The following is an 18,390-nucleotide window of genomic DNA, read 5'->3' as shown; positions in this document are numbered from 1 at the left end:
ATACCTGGTTGCGTAGCTGGCTTGCATGGGACATGCCCGAGTGGTCAGGTTACTACATGGAAGACGTGCTTAGACTCGGTAGATGCGATGCAGAAACGTTTTGTTCTATATGACTCAGCTGGAAGTGGACATGCTATACGCACGGCCATGTCTTATCACGTCAATCACTCGTTACCTGGAGTTCTCGAACATTTTACCTCAGACCAAACATGTTTGCGAAGAGAGAGAGAGAGAGAGAGAGAGAGGAGAGAGAGAGAGAGGAGAGAGAGAGAGAGAGAGATAGGAGAGAGAGAGAGAGAGAGAGAGAGAGAGAGAGAGAGAGAGAGAGAGAGAGAGAGAGAGAGAGAGAGAGAGAGAGAGAGAGAGAGAGAGAGAGAGAGAGAGAGAGAGAGATGAGAGAGAGAGAGAGAGAGAGAGAGAGAGAGAGACCTAAGCAAGCTAGAGCAATGGTAAAAGTGGCAACGGAAAGGGACTAGTCCCATTGCCTGGTTGGTGTGTGGTGTGCCGAATGTGAGACGCGTGCTGCAGTAATACCTGGCTTGGTACGTATTGCTATTAAGAATCAGTCCTCTTTTTCCACGCATATGAAGCATTCCTTCGCACATGTCTTGTAGCGTCATTACTGGCAATACCATGCTCGAAATAGGAACGTAACCAAGTCACTCCATGACTCGTTGTACGCTGGCGCTAATTCTACTTTCTTAGGTGCCATGTCGCATTTGGAATAGTTGAGTTAGGTACCATGGTATCTAAACACTTCCTGGCTTATCAAGCACAGCAAATGGTCAGAGTTTTGGTACTCAATAAAAATGTTGCCGCGTAGAGCTCACGTGCACTTAACAAGTGATAACTGGCATACAGAGAAGCCTACTAGAGAACATGCACTTACTTAGCAGTCGCCAGGGATAACAAAGAGTCGCGATGATGCACTACGCGGTAACCAACAAGATTTGGGCAGATCACTCCAGACATTTTGTGTCATTTATAGACAGGCGCGCAGCCAGAGCCTTGGTAAGGAGCGCACAGGGTAAACAACGGGCCGCCTGGTATAAAAAGATTCCCCAAAAATCTTCGGATATAAGGACATGCTTTTCTTTAATACTTTTATTTTGACCTACTATAACTGCAGAGAAGCCAGAAGGCACAGCGACATCAATGCTGCCTGAAGTGTAGTCAATGAACTGACAAAAATATTGCTTGAAGCTGTTGCATGGAATGAATCGCTGGCGCCCTTCTCTAATAGGCAAGTAGACGCTTCCTAAGCCGACAGAACTCAGAAACTTTATCAGAATTGCTGGTATCTGGGTTGTACAGATATATCAAGGACCCCGCGTATGTAGAAGGAAGATCAAAATAGGTCAACAATTTACATTAACATGGCTAAGCCATGTTTATCTGGAAATGTTCAACATTCGGCCAGAATAGATAAGTAATGCGGCTTATGTAACGCAGTTTTGAGCATTCGCGCTTGCACTTTTTAGCAACAAAACTTCGACGCCAGGCGTTGTTGTCTCCGCAGGCTGCGCGGCGCCGGGCCCGCGGTAAACACTAAGCCGTGGCCAACAGGTAGACGAAAACGATGACACGTCTGAAATGAGTGCCTTTTTTATAAATTTGATCCGAGCCCTTTGAATGGATGGATTTCTGGGATCAGCGCTCACGCTAAGCAGTGCTTGTTGTGTGAGCCCTGACCCCTACCATCCGATCGCGCAATTCCAAGCAACGGCAGAATTTAGTGGCGAAAGCTTAACGTGCCGCAATGCTCGGCACGGTCCGTCCTGCCCCCTGACGTCAACTGACCTTTCAACTGACCGTCAACGGTACAGTAGTGCCGGCCAATGTAAATCGCGGGCCCCGGCCAATGTAAATCGCGGGCCTTGTCCCTCCTTGGAAATTGGGCCCCCAGAGCTCAGACCAACACAGAGCCGACTGTTCATTGTTAGTTCCTCTATCTCTGGCCGAAATAGAGGAACGCTCTTTCTCAATGGCCCCAATCGGTGCAAGGGTCTACTAACTAACATTTGAGATCACGGTCCTATGGGCCGGGGTCATTAATGTGACCCCTAGCCAGCCCTTCGCAGCCTTCCAATCGGGCCGCTGACCTTTGGTCTCGAGAGACCATTCGGCTCCTCTTTGGGCCCCCTCAAACACCGCTCCGACTCGGGGCCACTTGCCGCCACAGGACCCCTGCTAGGCACTGTGGCCCCTGACCCACACAGGAGCCCCCCATTGTGTCAGAGACACCAAACATTGCAAATCGCGGGTTCCAGCCTCATTCCTGCTTGGGAAATAGGTCTGAAGGGCTTGGACAGACATGGAGCCGACATTTCAGGCTACGACCCTACCGGCCGCGATTTTTATGTGACCTGCAGTCCTTCGGGCCTTTATGCCCTTTAATCGGGCCTTTGATCGTCGGTTCGCGTAGGCCAGCCCGGGCCACTCTTCGGACCTCATCGAACACTTCCCTTAATCATCTCGGGGCTCTGGCGAGTGCAGAGCCTTTTTTAGGTGCTGTGGGCTCCTGAAAGATACAGGGCCCCGACCAGTGTAAATCGCTGGCTCCGGCTTCATACTTGATTGGGAAGTGGGCCCTCAGGCTTACACCGACGCTGAGCCGGCTGTACGGTACTGGTAATGTTTAACCGATATATAGGCCCATATCGACTCAGGGGTCCCCGATCGGTCCAAAGGGCCCTCTGACTATTACCGTACGCCGGGGCCCCTGAATAAGACTCCGACCAGCCCGTTGTGCCCTCACACCCTCCGATCGGGCCACTGATCGCCGGATTCGGTGGACCCTCCGGGCTCTCCGGGCCTCCTCGAACATTGCCTCTGGCCAACTCAGGGCCCTTTGGCAACACAGGGCTCTGTTCGGCGTTGTGGAGCGCTGACAGTCACTGTGGCCCCAATCAATGTAATCGCTGGCTCCGGCTTTTTTTCTGCCTGGGAAATGAGCCCTCTAGCCTGTGCCACTACGCAGCCGACTGTGCGTTACTGGTGGTGTCTGAACAACACACAGGCCCTTATCGACTCAGGGGCCCCTGATCAGCACGTAAGGCCCTCTGGCTGACATTGGAATGCCCGGCCCTAGGGGCCGAGCCCCCTAAATACGACCTACCTGCCGGGGGGGGGGGAGGCACGTGCCCTCTGTGCCCCTCCCATTACATCAATTTTTATGGTCTTTTGTGCAGCTCGGTCTCTTGTTAATGTTCTCTATAGCCCATCAGCGTTTATAAAAATGTCCAGTTGTCCAATATGGTCAACCCGTATCCCTGAGTTGCGTCGATGAAGCTGTGTACGTGTTAGCAAATACCGTGAGAGTAGCCGACAGCACCATCTCCCCATCAACTCTCCGGCGATCTCGTATCGACTGCCTCTCACCGGCCACAGCTAATGCACTGCCATCTGCCGGCCATGTTCAAAGCTATACTTCGCACGGCGACCAGCACGATTCTGCCCGGAACAATGTGCAGAAAAGACGACGGTTAGTGTTCAGCTGATACGTCACGTGTTATCTTCTCTCAGCTACGAGATGTAGTTTCGCAAAAGGAGTTATGGATGGGCAGGAAAAGTGATGAAATCTGTTCCGAAAATGGACCAAAAATTGATTCTCCCCGAAGTTAACGAACTTTCTTTTCAAAGACGGCAGCCTGGAACTCGGGCGCAGGAGGCGCGTGCCCCCTCCCCTTAGGTTCCGAGGGACCCGAAGGGCCCTTCGGAACCTACGATTGAGGACCTGATTTGAGGGCTCGAAGGCCCCGAAAGGACAGCCGGAGGTCTCATTCAGGGACTCCGGCCCGCAGGGTCGGGCACTCCAATGCCAGTCAGAGGGCCCGGCGCGCTAATCAGGGGCCCACTGAGTCGATAACGGCCTATATCTCGGTCAAACGCTAACAGTAACGTACAGGCGGCTCCGGAGCAGCATGGGCCTAAGGGCCCATTTCCCAAGCAGGGACAAAGCCGGGACCAGCGATTTACATTGTTCGGAGTCCCACAGCGCCTATCAGGGATCCTGTGTTGTCAAGGAGCCGCAAGTCGACCGGAGGCAGTGTTCGAGGAGACCCGAAGAGCCCAGGGGGCCCATCGGGCCTGATGATCAAGGGCCCGATTGGAGGGTCCGAAGACAAAAAGGGCTGGTCAGAATCTTATTCAGGGGCTCCGACCTGCGAAGACAGACCCTCAAATACCGGTCAGAGGGCCCTTTGCGCCGATCGGGACCCCTGATCAGATATGGGCCTATGTGTCGGTCAGGTACCACCGTACGACTTAGTCGGCTCCGTGTCGATATAGGCCTGAAGATCCTCTTCCCAATCAGCTATAAAGTCGGGGCCAGTGATTTATTCTGGTCGGGGGCCTTGTATCTGTCTGACCCACAGCGCCTGACAGAGGTTCCTGTGCCCGCAAGGGCCCCGAGCCGACCAAGGGAAGTGTTCCATGAGGCCCGAAGAGGGGTCCGAGGGGCCCACCGAAACCGACAATCAAAGGCCCGGTAAGAAGGCATAGGGGCCCAAAGCACTGCCTGTAGATCACATGGAGAATCTCTGCCGGTAGGATCATGACCTGTACTATCAGTCGGAGGTCCTCCTGCATCGTTTGGGGAACCCCTGAGACAATGTGGGTGTCTAAGTCCGTCAGAGACCACGAACGCAGAACAGTCAGCTCCATGTCCGTCTGAGCCCTTGAGACCCCTTTCGCAAGCAGAAACGAGGACGGGGTCCGCGATTTGCAATGCTCGGGGTCCCTGACGTAATGAGGGGCTGCTGTATCGGTTTAGGGGCCACAGTGCCGAACAGGGGTCCTGTGGCGGCAAGAGGCCCCGGGTCGGAGCGGTGTTTGAGAGAACCCGAAGACGGGCTGGAGGGTCACTCGAGACCAAAGATCAAGGGCCCGATGTAGGATCAAGGGCTGTAGGATCCGAAGGGTGGCTTTAGGTAACATTAAGAACTTAATCTCAGATGTCAGTCAGAGATTATCCACTGATCTCAGATGTCAGTCAGATGATCTCTTGCACCGATAGGGACCTCTAAGACAGGGCGTTCCTCTGTTTCGGCCTTAGATCATGAAAAACGAACGGTCGACTCCATGTTGGTCTGAGCCCTGGGGGTCCATTTCCCAAGGACGGACAAGGCCTGGGCCCGCGATTCACATTGGCCGAGGCTCCTGTATCGTTCAGCGGCCCACAGTGTCTAGCAGGGAGCTGGTGATCATTTTGTGTCAACAGGAAGCCTCGGATTAACCAGGGGAGAATTTACTCAACAAGGGCGGGGGCGGGGGCCCGAATGACAGAGGGTCTCTTACGTTGGTCAGGGCCCTCTGGCAATGAGAGAAAATATAAGAACTTATGATGAGTGTTCACACTGAGGTAATAAAAGAGTCCTGTGCCAGTCAGGGGCCCCAGGACCAAACAGTGGGGCCTCCATCCCTATTCCAGTATGGGCCCGTCAAGCCCAACTGGAGTCCATGTGCTAGTTATTTGACCACCTGCGGCAAGCAAGGATGTTGTTGCGTTAGTGACAGGTCCATGCGTCGATCCGGGAGCAAATACGCGGGTCAGAAGACCTCGCGCGTCAGGGAGTGGACCACTGTGGTATGATGTATCCCTTCTAAGGGCCTCCGCATCGGCCAGGGATGCCGCCCCATGTCGCCCAAAATGACGGCCGGAAAACACACTGCGGTGGGACAGAATGGCTCTTTAGCCCTTGACCGGGGACAACAATGTGCCCCGTATTGTTGTACTCAAGGGGCCCCTTTACCGGAAAGAAATAAGAGGTCTCATTAGTTTTGAATGGAGTGGGTTGAAATGGGCTCAAAGAGCACCAGGCCATCCCATGTTTCCCTGAAAACGTTCCTTATTTCGCAGAATCGCTTAGTAAAACAAATACCATCAAAAGTTTTGAGCTTGCGCGCCGGGTACCGATAGCTGTAGTGGTGAACGTGCCTGCAGTTAACCACTGCACGCCTGGGAAACCAGAGGTACGGGGTTCGATTCCCCGCGGTGCTCACCCTTCCTGCCAGGGTGAAAAGCAGGCAATGTCATGTATCCTCATCAGCTAATTGTGTCGTAAAGCCCCAATGACACGCTACAGTCTCGGGGAGTAAGGACAAAGATGGCTTGGATGACAGCTTTCGTAAAGCCGGACGGCGTTGGTCACTACAAGTAACGCCAGGGGATGGACGCCGAGCACGCAAGCAATGACCATCGTAAATAATATTTCTGAATGTCTTTCAAAACTAATTCGCACATTTCAAAGATTACACCGGGCGAATAGTCTTTTTTACAACTTTGATGTCCTCTGGACAGATTAACAGTGACAGCATCACGGAAAATAAAGATTGCACCTCCACTCTTACAATGCACCACCAGATTCCAGCACCACTTTGCGGTGCTGTAAGGACCAATGCGTTATTGTCATCAATCTACAAACCGCACTAGGGGAATTACACACCCGGAATGCCTCTAAATGTACGATGTGGTGTCCAATCGTTCAAAGGTACTTCTTCAAGACACGTCACCTCTTTTTGTTCACCCGTTGGCACGACCTAGTGTTAGCCATGGAGCCGATGCTACGCGGCCTAAAGAGACTGCAAAGCCTAGCGTCGAGTCTTTGTCACTAAGATATGGGGGCGCACATGCTCAAAACTACGTTACATGATTAAACCACTAATACATTCTGACTGAGTGTTCCATGTACCTAGACAAACATGGCCTGGCTATGTTAATACCAATCGTTGACCCATTTTGATCTTCAGTGTACATTCGCGAAATCCTCGCTTTCTCTGTACAGCCCAGATAAACATTCTGCCAAAGTTTCTCAATTCTATCGGCTTAAGGAGAATCCACTGGACCATATAGCGCCGGCAGTTTATGTCACGCAGTCACTTAACGCATGATTTTGTCTTTTATTTACCATAAACTTAAGGTAGAGTCAATCTGGTGGTAGCATCCGGCCTATATTCCAGTTATAGGAGGTAAAAATATGTAAAAAAACATGCTCTCAATGACCAATAACCATATCCGGCGATTTTCTTTAAGGAAGGCCTTTTAGTGTCAGGGGGACCTTTGTCAACATTGTGCCCCCTTGCAGGCTCTGTCTGCGCCCCTGAGCGCCACACATTATGAACCCAAGTGACCAAAGTGTGCCTGGGGTAGTATTTCAGTCATTCAAGATCATTTATTGACATCACGTCAAATCATGTCTTCAAAACCACTCGAACTAGCTTTAAACGACCTCGAACAATGCACTGAACCATGTAGTGTACTGCACGCATGTCATCCCGTAGATGACGATTGTAAGCGCGGGTTGTCCACAATAATTATTATTGGTGGTCATGAGATGACCAGCAGGCGCCCTGGCAACATCCCCTAAAACTAAAGGGTGGCATCCCCTAAAACTCTTACTTTCTTAGATGCTAGCCGCCCACATGTACAGAGCTTCCTTTTGGGCTGTCATCAGGCGAACGTTGTTCATCTACCCATGTGCGATATCATCCACATGGGACAGAGGCGTAGGCTAACACCGTTCAAGGCTGAAAGCTTTGTTCTAATTAGATCGTGCTGTATGTTAACACGCGCTCGATTAGGGTGGGGTCAAATTGACCCCCGGAAGATTTTTCCAGAATGGTTTCCGAACGGCGGGGTGTAGCCGCACCAAATTTTGCAGAGCTGTATACAATTAAATAGCGGATCGCTTGGTGAAAACATTTTAATGTACCATGTAAGGTCGCTGACCTATGGCAGGTCAAAGTCAGGCCAGGATTTCAGCAAAGCAAATTTCTAGGGAATCGTTCAATCTGATGCAACAACAAAGTGTTCGACAAGGCCGTACATCACTGAAATACTTTCTTAAATAGCACAACGATTGAGTGAGCAGATTGCATTGACCTAAGGTCAGGTATAAAGGCCAGACCAAGGTAAAAAACAGCATGTTTTATTACTCTAGGGCTTGCTGTATGGGATAGTTTCCGGTGTTCATTTCGAATATATTAGTAGCAGGAACCGCATTCTACATCTTCCATGGATTTCTTAAAGGTCAGAATAGGTCAGTGAACTAAAATGAGCCGGGTCAACACTTGGTTCTTAGGAGCATACTGCCTAGCGTAATCTTTGTCGTTTATTCAAATGCAAAACTCAGAGCAGTCTTGTATGATTTTGGTCACCATGACCTTCAAAAGGTCAAACAAGGTCACTGACCTTAAATGAGCACGTGACCTTTTGCTTAGAAACACTTATCTAGGTTCTGAGGGCACGTAGGAGACCAACCTATAATTCAACCTTGTTTGACCTTATTTGACCCAAAGGTCATGACTTAGGAACTTCAAACCTTGACTTTAGTGGGTTTATGTATAGGTCAACATACCCTGTGAATTTGGTGTTACCAGCTCTCATAGTTCTTGAGATCTTAGGGGGGTTAAATTGACCCCCACCCGAGCGAAAAGTATCCAGCCGGCCACCCGGACGCGTGTTAAAAAAACAGGATGCAAAATTATGCCAGTTTTTGACGAGCTTTTATTCGGAAAAAGGACACCGAGAAAGATTAAACGTTTGTCCTGTTTTTGCTCCCATCTGAATATTTCTTGTTACTTATGGTTATTGCTCCATTTATAATCATGGTCTTAAGCCTCAGCTTCACACTTAATGGAAAGGGCTGCCAAGGATGTAGCAAAGGGGTGGGGGGTGGGGGGTGGGGGGTGGGGGGGGGGGCACGAGAGCCATATCTTCCCTCTGGGCCAACAAGTATACACCAGAAACTGGGTGGGTGATTTCATAGGAATTCGGTCCAAATGCGTATGTGATAAGAGAAAGATTGATATTTTATCCCCCGAGGAAAACTTTGCATCGCGTCTGTGAGCAGTGAATAACCCACGATCACTGCCTGCATAAGTTCATCACAGGAGACTTAAAAGCATTTCCAACGCTAGATTCTGGATTCCGGGCGTAACATTACTGCAGCTGTCAAGGCGATCCGATGCTGGGCTGTCTATAACTGAAAAAAATATATTCTATCGCACCTAATTCTAAATTCTAACCGCGCTAAGAATGCCACCATGGCATGATGTGGTCTTTACTATCTAAGTTGGACACAAGTTGTAATTTATGCTTTTGAACTTGGCCAGTCACCACAACTGCCCTTTTCAACCTTCGTTGCTGACAACCCTATGTTTTGAGAGTACACATACTTTACACGCAACTACCATGTGCGCATTGAATTGTAGGCGCAGGATAACTTGTTGTGTACTTACATTTCTCGCTATGTACATTTATGTAACTTGCGTATAATTTACTTGGCCTATGTCCACCTTACTTAGCTTTTGATAGCACAAGACGCCCCCATCGTCCCCGGTTTGGTTTTTGCGGTTTGGTTTGGTCTGGTTTGGTCTAGAGGAATTGCACTTAACTCGTTTTTACCATAGCTGTCTGGAATTTTCAACACCTGCCATTAAACACTCAAGGGCATTTTGAAAACATCTGCAAGCCTTAAATATTACCAGACTGTGTTTAAATGACTGCATTATGTTGGCCGCATAATATCTTAAGCTCTCGGGTCTATTTGGCGTTTATACTTTTTGTTAGGAAATTAGGTGAGTTACGATTGACTGTGTCATAATGTTATCATCATCACCATCATCATTTATTTAACGTCCTGTCAAACAGCATACAATGAAAACAACATGAAGCTATGTGCATACACCTTACACACATTCATTATCCGTAGACGCCTCGTCATTCCACACACACCAGGTGCACTAGCCTTCTAGCCTTAGGTCGAGTCTCGTGAGCAGCCATCTAGGGGACTTGCTCACACCGCGTTGGGACCGCACTGGAGAAACTAGGCAGCTGTACATCCTCCTGCATGGCAAGTTAACTAGCCGCCCTCAATCTTGACGACAGAGCAAAAACACACATCCGGCAAAGTTTCCAGGAAGCTCACCCGGGCGGTTGCCAAGCAAGGCTGGAGCTCTCAAAAGAACTTGGCGCAGGCGATGCGAAAAGCAAAACCAGCTGCTGAAACTTCTGAGCACAGCAGATCGAGCCTCATCCTGTATTCGCGGAACACACTGGGAGGAGCTGTGTTGAGTGCGGTAACCCGACCGCTGCTCCTAAGGCAGTGCTTGCCAGGCCTCCACGCGCTCAATGTCCGCGGCGACCGATGCAGCTTGAGCGCTCCCAGTGAGAAGACTCGAGGCCACGGCGGTGCGCCACAGCAAGGATTTCTCCTGTGAAGGCGGAAACTCCGCATACCGGCTGATGCCAGAGCGTAGCATGAATTACGCGCACGCTGCAGGCGTGTGCCTGCGTGGTGCTCCTGCTGCGCCTGCGCCGTGCTCCCGCTGCGCGGCTCAGGACCAAACACGACACGATATGTTTGTATACTCTGTCCTGCTATTCAGAACCGTTCCGCCATGTTATTCGCATTCTGTGAGTGACTAGATATCAGTTGTCTGAAATGACAACTACTAACATGGTTTTCTCGACACGCTATTTTGTGTTCCTTTATGGGTGATATATCGAAAAAGTCTCCTGATCGGGTGTGAAAATCTAAACTACTGTAATTTCCTCAGAGCCAGGATAGGAGAAGAAAGCGTATGCGTTGTTAAGTAAAAAAAACAAGCAAATATTGGGCACCCGACTGCCTGATTTCGGGCAGTCGGAGATCAATAAATGGATGGCCTGATTTCGGGCAGCCGGAGATCGGTAAATGGGTGGCCTGATTCGGGGCAGTCGGATATCAATCAATGGCTGGCCTGATTCGGGCAGTTGGAAATAAATAAGTGAGTGGCCTGATTTGGGGCACTCGAAGATCAATAAATGGGTGGCCCGATTCAGGGAAGTCGGAGATCAATAGATGGACAGGACATCTCTACGTAGTTGACAGAACAGGGACGGGGAGAACATACACCCCCAGTAATAGCCACCAAACTTCAGCGATGGATAATAAAGCTTTAAAAGGGATTTATTCGTCCCCTATTTAGGACTTACCGCGGGTATAAAACCGATCTTCACTTTAAGAGGTGCCCAATCAATGTGCAATCCATGGCGATATTTGTAAGCCGTTCTTACACACGCGAAACGTTTCTAAATAGGAACACAGATCTCGAGATGCCAAGCCCCTGCATGCAGCCAAGTAGACCCTCAACTGTCCTCCGCTCACTAGACAAGCTTACAGTGCTGGGGCCCGAGGCGAGTACAGAAGTCAGCTGATCTGTTTAAAATCCGCTGGCAATGCCAGACTTCTCCATGAGGTGAGGGCGTGACCGGACCGGTCCCAGCTGCTGCACTCGACCGGAGCTGCAGCGTGACCACACCGGTCCCAGCTGCTGCACTCGACCGCAGGTGCAGCGTGACCACACCGGTCCCAGCTGCTGCACTCGACCGCAGGTGCAGCGTGGCCGCACCGGTCCCAGCTGCTGCACTCGACCGGAGGTGCAGCGTGACCACACCGGTCCCAGCTGCTGCACTCGACCGGAGGTGCAGCGTGACCACACCGGTCCCAGCTGCACTCGACCGCAGGTGCAGCGTGGCCGGACCGGTCCCAGCTGCACTCGACCGGAGGTGCAGCGTGACCGGACCGGTCCCAGCTGCTGCACTCAACCGGAGGTGCACCTTCTGTAATGAGATGTGGTGGCGGACGCGCGCCGAGAGGGGTAAATTCACCCCAGAACCAATCAAAGGCTGGCTTTATCCACAAATTAAGGGGAGTGTTGCATATTTGTATGGGAGTTTGAACTAAACATAGCCACCTTGAAGGGCATTCGGTGTCACATTCGGTGTCACAGCCCTGTCCTTCTTAAAACCCAAACTCGTGTAGCTTCTGAGCTACACAGCCCACGAAGATGTGCAGACTATTTTGTGCAAACAATTTCAAGGGCACTCAAACATCCATGTCATGTAATGCCATTCAGATCCTTTCATCGCATCAGCCATGCGGCGATCAAGACTAATAATAATATTATTGCCGAGCTGTTCATATCTGGCGTGGCGTTGTGCGTTGTTGCGTTATGCGTTGTTGCGTGCGTTATGTTGACGATTTAAAATTGGATAACTGATTTTGCTTTTTGGCAGAGTTGTGTGAACGACTAGGTGTTTCATAGCCTGCGAATGTGATTGTGTTGTTGTCATGTTTTGATATTGCATTCATCTTGCTTTCGTACTTATATCAAGCCAAACAATAAGCCCCTTGTTGGAACGATTCGTAAATGCAGTAAACTGAATTGTTCGTGAGGGCCGTTTCCAGACATAACGACCATCGATTCGCTCTCAATCAATGTGGTGCAAAGGACGATGACGAAATCAAAAAGTGGCGTATTGAGGAACATATTTACTAAATAGAAAAACTGTGCTGTCTTCAGCAGTCTTTTGCACCCAAGAGAATACCGACAGTTAAGAGTGGGCTTATTTCATCACATCTGACGCTTACTTCAATGCCTTCAAATGTGGAACGACGTTCAAATGACGTTCGCTTTAGCAGACTGCTACTCTTAATGAAAGAGGAGCTCAGCTTTGGCGGGAGGCTGCAGCACGTGACCTGCTCAAGAGGCCACGCCCCTGCGTTCGACCCCACGCGTTCCCAGCGGACGCGCGGTGCCTCTCCGCCCGGCGGCCGCGGCCGGGGTCGGGTGTCCCGCCGCGCCGCTCTGACAGCGGCGGCGGCCCACCTGACGAGCGTGTCTCCGCCGGCCGCCGCCGCCGCCGCCGCCGCCAAAGATGGCGGCGCCCGTGACGGCCGGCTCGGATTTCGCCGACGAGGCGGCGGCGGCCCAACGCGCCTCGGGACGGCCGTGACCGAGACCGTGAGACCGTGAGAACATGTTCCCGGGGGAGATCAAAGTTGGCGTTGTAACCACCTACCCGATTTCCGTTCCATGAGGCGGTGTGTTTCAAATGATCATCTCTCAGCTTACAGTGCAGGTCTAAAAATGTGAATAGCTGCAGTCACCGCAGCTTATTTGCCCGCGTCTGTTGCCTTAAGGCTCTGGTGGAGTTGTAAATTATTGTAAATGATACCAGGTCTTGTAAATGTCACGCGTGTCCAAGTCACAGCATTGCATGAAGTGAGGTTGTAAGCATTAATTTGTACGTGCAGTTCGGCTGTGTGCGGAGGCTGTTGTTCAGTCATAGACAAATCTCATTAAAAAAACACAAGCAGCTCATTTGCACCTGGGTAGGTAATCCGTTGAGCACAACACTACACAGGTGGACTGGAGAATTGAGACAAAGAGCCTGGTTCGTTAACGTTGCACCGACGGCACTTTACTCATGGTTTCTTGTCGAGTTGTGCTATATCAACCCAAAAAGATGTTGTTTCTACGTTACTTCTCCCCTATACATGCCATATATATATATATATATATATATATATATATATATATATATATATATATATATATATATACCTAAATGTATGCATATATATACTTAAATGTATACATATACGGAACATTCTCGGGTAGTAGGAAACAGCAAAAACTTGATTGATAGCAAGGGTAGCAGTCCCCATCGTTTATGTAACTGTCAATGTTTCAATACATTACGTCACATCATCAGTACGCGTACAATGGTGCAAAGCTACCATGAAACATGAGAACATTTAACCGGTAACGCTAGACATGACAACGGTCACAGGTAACACCATTCAGCATGATCTCTGCGCATGAACGGGACGGATTGAAACATGCAGGCATCACGCGACGAAATACCTTTTTGACCAGGTATGAAAAAGGCCACTTTATAGTTTGCGAGGAATATGCAGATCCCACGGTATTCAATAACACCTTTTTAAGTAAATATGAAGTGATTCTAAAAACCTAAGATAGAAAGTATTGCTGCAACGCCCTAGTACGGAGACTTTTTTAACTTTAAGGTGAGTGTCACACGCAAATGAATGGCCTCGGATGGGCGAAGGGACTGGGTTAGACAGAATGCTGCCTGTACGGTCAGACCTCCCGGGATGTCGCTGCACTCTGCAGTGCAAACTACGCGGTGTAGAGCCCACGTAAGATGCTCCACGCGAAGCACAACAATATTCATAACTGACTGCAGGGATAAAGCATTTGGGAAGCTTGTCTTTTATCTTAAGAAAGATAAACGGTAAAAGAGTTGACTTATATGGCTTTCGGGCACATAAAGGATAAAAGTATGCAAACCTTGCAGTAGGTTTGCAAGCTCATTTTTCATTTGTGTTGTCTGTTTTACAAAGTAGGGCAACACCAAATATTTATACGTTTTGAGACGTCATGAGCGGGAAGGGGGGGGGGGGAGAGGGTCTTTGACATATCTTGCACCCGAGAAGCGCTTTACTAAACCCTGAATGATTGAAAATGGCAAGCCGTTTTCCTGAGTGAATGATCTAAGCCGATCACGTTCAGAACAAGAGTTAATACTTGGAATTTAAGAGGAGAGCTCCGTAATAGCTGTCTTCGCACCACGGACTTCAAAGTGTCGAGAATGAATGGGATGAAGCTCAGCCCAAGACCAGTGACGAGGGCTTTCTACAAACAAAGGCTTCAAATTTTCTTCGTAGCTTTGTCGTTAAGTTGTTATCAATATATATATATATATATATATATATATATATATATATATATATATATATATATATAGATAGATAGATAGATAGATAGATATCGATGTGAGAATCTGAATAATGATGACGGTGTTGCTGCATTTTACTGCTAAACTAACCATCCACAGAGGGCAAGTACCAAAATGTTTTGCCAATTGAAGGCTTTGGCGTGGTTTTAAAATGGGTAATTCGAGCGTCTCCTGCTTAAGTCGCTGCGCGAAGAGGTTACGCGGTTGGCTCCGGTAGCGTCACCACCCGTGACGTCACATTGATTCGTCTCCCAACAATGTGAAATGGATCTCAGTCATCGTTTGTAAGCCACTTGGCGCTCATGGACCAATCGGACACATCACCCGTGCAGCGCCGCAACACGCACCCAGGACATCGAAGAGATGACATTCAGTTGTGGTTGCCGCTTGCTTCGCTACGCCAAGAGGACACTGTTACCGCCGGACAGGAATGGACTAACGGAAAGGTACAGACAGACAGACAGACAGACAGACAGACAGACAGACAGACAGACAGACAGACAGACAGACAGACAGACAGACAGACAGACAGACAGACAGACAGACAGACAGACAGGCAGGCAGGCAGGCAGACAGGCAGGCAGGCAGACAGAAAGACAGATAGACAGACAGACAGACAGACAGACAGACAGCCAGACAGACAGACAGACAGACAGACGCTTGGTCGAAAATAATTGTCTTTAAGGGAGCAATCGAAAAAACGATTTAACAAATTTGAGCGTGCTGTGGTGATTGGTCACTAAGAACTTAAAAACTCTGACTAGAGATTAAGAACTTAAAATACTCTCAGCTCTGTGCAAGAAAAACTGCGGTAGTGATACTGTACGCTCAGAGGTAAACATGTTTCAAACTCTGAAGAGTGCAATGCACCGACTACCTCAACGTATAGGAAATGCAGCTAATCTAATTTTGTCAGTAATCATGACAAAACTATGGGTGCAAGTAGTGCCTCTCCTCAACGTGGAGCCACTAACCTGATGCGCCGAATTTTGTGCGGTCTGTTTAATTCGTTTGCGAAGGCAGCAGTTAATGAAAAAGAACCAACCAGAACACAATCCAAGGCCATTTTCACAAGCATGGAGGGCAGTCACTGGTGACATCCTGACATCAGGACGACTCTGTCAATAAATTCCCAGCCCACAGAATTTCAAACCTGTCCCATATGAAAACTGGACACCGTTTTTCTGCAGTTCCCGTTCACAGATAGGAATAATATATATATATATATATATATATATATATATATATATATATATATATGCTCCTGACAGTCTGGCAGAAGCGTATCAAGGACCTGGTCGGGCTGTAAACTGTTGGCGAAGCACGCTCTCCCTGGAGAGGGGATTTCGCTACTTACTGAGGGTGGGGGGGGAGGGGCGGGGGGGGAGGGGGAGGGGGTATTCGCCTGGTGGGCAGTGGGGGATTTGGCGACGAATGGGGGAGGGGGATATTTAGCTGGCGGTCATTGGCGAGGAGGGAAAGATTTAGCTGGTGGTCATTTGTGGGGATTTCCTCCGCTAGCGTTTTGCAATAAGCCATTCCACATACTTCGGAATATAACCTCACTTTCAGAACGGGGAGGAGGTTCATCCCTAATTCTTTCTCCATCTAGTGGCTAGTCCTAGCAGCGCGCGGTTAATTCATTGCAAAGGCGGACCCAGGATTTCGTCAACGGGGGGAGGGGGAGGGGAGGCACGCCACCTTGTGTTCCTTAAGTTTTCCGGCCCCCTCCAGAAACGACCTTGCAATACGGCCACTAAATTTTAAAATTCTTAGCATGCTGTTATTTATACGGAAACCTATATTTTTTAGGGAGCCCTAGATCAATGTGCAGAGTCCCTGAGCACCGAGTGGCTCGGTGCATTTCCTCATATGGGCCCAGCAGCAACACAAGGCCCTCCAAGCAGGTGGAAGGAATCCGAGACCATTATGAAGGGTCCCTGAGCAACTGAGTGTATCCCAGCACATGAGACCTAGCGTATAGAGCCTTTTGGGCGAATGGAAGGAGTCCGCGGAGTGCCCAGGCATGTCAGCGGATAGTGCCTCAACAAAAGCGTAGAACCCCATTAGAAAATGCAAAGAGATCAGTGCAACGTGGAAGGCTTCTCAGCGATCGGATTGGCCCGGCGAGTGAACATATAGGGCCCCGGCAACAGCGTAACGCCTCTGGACAAGGTGATGAGCCTCAACATCTGTATACCCCGGCATTTATACCCCGGCATCTATATACCCCGGCATTTATACCCCCGGTAACGATCGGGTTGACCCTGCAAGTGGGCATATGGGGCCTCCGGAAACAGCGTGGGGCCTGTGAACAGCGTAATGAGCCCTAAAATCTCTCAATCACCACCCTCTCATTCAGTGAGGAATTAATCTGACCCACTCGCGAGCCCTTCACTTACGCTTGCGACTGTTCTTGGTTTCCTGGAAGCCCAGAGACGTTCAATTTTGTTGCGTTTTGTGCCCAAAAATGTGTCTGTTCGACAGGCTAGGGGCCCCTTCGAAGCCCCCACGAGCCCCTCCGGAGACCAACGGGGGAGGGCATACCCCGCGCCCCCTCCTCCCCCCCCCCCCCCAGTCTCTGAGCACAGCCCTGATTCAGTGCCCCTCTGACGAAGATTAGTATTTTGGACTTGAGACCGACATCTTCCACCCACATTTAACGGCTGGAAAAAGCCACCCACCTCTAGCGCAAGGGCCATGCTTGACCCCCCCCCCCCCCTACTCCGGCCGGCCGGCGTCTCGAGGCGCGGTGGACCCCCCACGTCACGGACCCGCCCAGGGGGTCACAGAGGTCAGGCACACCGCCGTCGCACAGGGGCCACGTCACTCCAACTGACTAATCTGGTGTCAGACGCGCGGGGCCGCTGAATAAAACATGCCCAGGTGTGGGTTACCTCATTTGCAGTCCCATTAGCATGAGGTCAGAGGGCGGAGCCGGGAGGAAGTCGCCGCCCCACGCGTGTCGGGTGCCGGCGTCACGGGCGCGCGCCTCCCGCCGGTGGGGGCGGCGGCCATGGGGAAGCTGCCGCGTCTGCTGGGAACGCCGGCGCCAGACGCAGCAGCGATGCATTGCTGGACGAGGGTGCTGGATGGCTGCGCTCTTGAAGATCTTAATGGATGCCGTGCGGATATACATCTGCGGAACTTTCCATGCTTTGCATACTTTTCAGATTTTCGACCAGCGGGGTGTTCGTGAATCTTAATATGGTGCTGATGGCCATCGATTACATATAATCAACATAAAATCCTTCAGTGCTCCACGCGCACTTAGTTTAAAAGCGTCTCACGTTCGCCGGTGGGTACGAATTCCATTTAAAGAGAATATTCCATACTTGAAGATATTGAAGCAAACATCAGATATGATAAAATAAGGTCGCTAAATTTATCGGCATACTTTTAATTGGAAAAGACTGTGCTAGACAATACGATTTCTGTTTATTAAGTGTGCTCCTCAAGACGTCATGGTTTGATTGCGTTATCGCGCCCTGCACAACACCGACTGAGAATCAACTGACGGCCGCTATATCTGGAAATCGTGCCCACGAACGGCAGGTATGAACGACTCGACATCTACATTTTTCATGGCTTTGGTCGCCGCATGGATAATGGAGCGAGAAAATTTGAAAGACACTGTTATGGCCGTCATGGACGCCTGAGTGACTTTGAAATAGCATCCCCGAAATAGTTTGCACATCTTAGCAGACGTGTGGCTCAGAAACTGGAACAGTTTATGTCTTATGAAGGGTTACACTGTGGACGGCACCAAATGATCTTCAACAACGCTATTTCAGTTGAAA

The sequence above is a fragment of the Pollicipes pollicipes genome, unplaced genomic scaffold (genome assembly GCF_011947565.3).
Source record: "Pollicipes pollicipes isolate AB1234 unplaced genomic scaffold, Ppol_2.1 Scaffold_4295;HRSCAF=5057_pilon_pilon_pilon, whole genome shotgun sequence".
NCBI lineage: Eukaryota > Metazoa > Arthropoda > Thecostraca > Pollicipedomorpha > Pollicipedidae > Pollicipes > Pollicipes pollicipes.
The sequence above is the reverse complement of the archived record's forward strand: the minus strand, read 5'-3'. Positions refer to the sequence as shown.